We start from the raw sequence: 1,478 nt of genomic DNA on the forward strand, positions 1-1,478 counted from the left end.
GTCACTTGCTACTTTTAAGGTCAAAAACACAATACAAAGTCTGACCGTTTTCCCAGGTCATGTTTGCTAGCTTGTCTTTATGTACATTTAGAAATATTTGCTAGGTAAAAGTCTTGTCGTAAAATTTCCAGTACTACCATATTTAAAACGTTGAGCTCCCCATTGAGCTGCCAAAAAGGTAAACAATAATTTTCAAGTGTGATAGTGCAAATTCCTCTGCGAGATCTACTACAGAGAAACGTTCTTTGACATACAGATTTTCTTTAAAGGAATTGATGTAAAAATTTAAGTATGTCTGGGAGAAGCTGAAACCACTCTAGGACTTCACTCCCTAGTAAATAAAGTGATCATTTACTTGGACTCACAGGCTATTAAATTATTGAAAGGTACTGTACAAACTATGGCACTGTCACTTTAAAAAAAATGTTTACCACTCTATCTTGTGCCAGATCTTCACAGCTGTGACATGGTTTAAATTCCATAATCCATCCCCAATAGGAGCCCACCCAAAGCCAAAATCAAATTTATCCATGCACTATGAGATGATCCATCTTAACCTGATACAGTCATCACACTGTAGTTTTTGGAAGGGCTTGTTGTGCCCCAGAGAAATTCGTCCTTATAGCTTATCCAGCTGTCTACCATTTGCATGTCGGTGCTGTTTTGAGTGCTACCTCCTGCTGGTGGGGCTTTCATACGGCACACAGATGGAGCCATCCTCTCCAATTCTGTATGACAGATATCTCATAGGTTGAGGTGAGCGTCCAACCCAGAGTGTGAGTTCGCTTGGGAGAAGCTTGAACAGCTCCTGACTGCTCGGTCCAATCCGCTGTGCTGCCTGTCCAGGGGATCCATTTTATGGTTGATGCTAACACAAAGATAACCTGATCTTCTGTATGACTTTTCTGGGAATCAGTGATGTTTATAATGTTCTGTCAGCAGCTCCTGCAGGCTGTGGCTGAAGGTCTGCAGCTGTTGCCCGTTCGTGAGCCCTTTGGTGTGGAGAAACGGAGACGAAGGACATGGCGGCGGCCATCTCGCCTACCGTAGTGGTGGCTCCGGGGTAGAAGGGATGCAAGGAGGCAGAGGTGGGGCGGCCCGGGAATGCCGGGGCTCGGCTGCGCTGCCTCAGCAGCTGAGCAGCCCCCAGGGCTTCCTCACAGAGCAGAGAGCTGAGAGGAAGAGAGGGCGTGAGGGGCAGACAGCTACTTTTTTCTTTCATTAGAGTAAAAAAGTTATTTTCTGGACAGGAAGAGACAGAAGAGAGGAGCGATGGCGGTTTGGTTTCATGGCTAGGACCTCCCCAGCTGCCTCCACCCCTGGCTGCACAGCCTCTGAAGATCCCAACAGTTGCCTTTCCAACACCAAAGGGCGAACTTCTTTAAAAAGAAGAAAATTCTGTATACGACAAAATTAATGAATCTTGAGGACATTCTGCTCAGTGAAATAAGTCACAGAAAGACAAATACTGCATGATT

The 1,478-nt window shown here is 45.5% G+C and overlaps 1 pseudogene; it reads right to left on the minus strand.

The window, feature by feature from the left end:
• Positions 1-552: 552 nt before the first annotated feature.
• On the minus strand, positions 553-1,222 carry LOC100583938 (annotated as a pseudogene).
• Positions 1,223-1,478: the final 256 nt, after the last annotated feature.

This window comes from Nomascus leucogenys, chromosome 23 (genome assembly GCF_006542625.1).
Source record: "Nomascus leucogenys isolate Asia chromosome 23, Asia_NLE_v1, whole genome shotgun sequence".
Lineage (NCBI taxonomy): Eukaryota > Metazoa > Chordata > Mammalia > Primates > Hylobatidae > Nomascus > Nomascus leucogenys.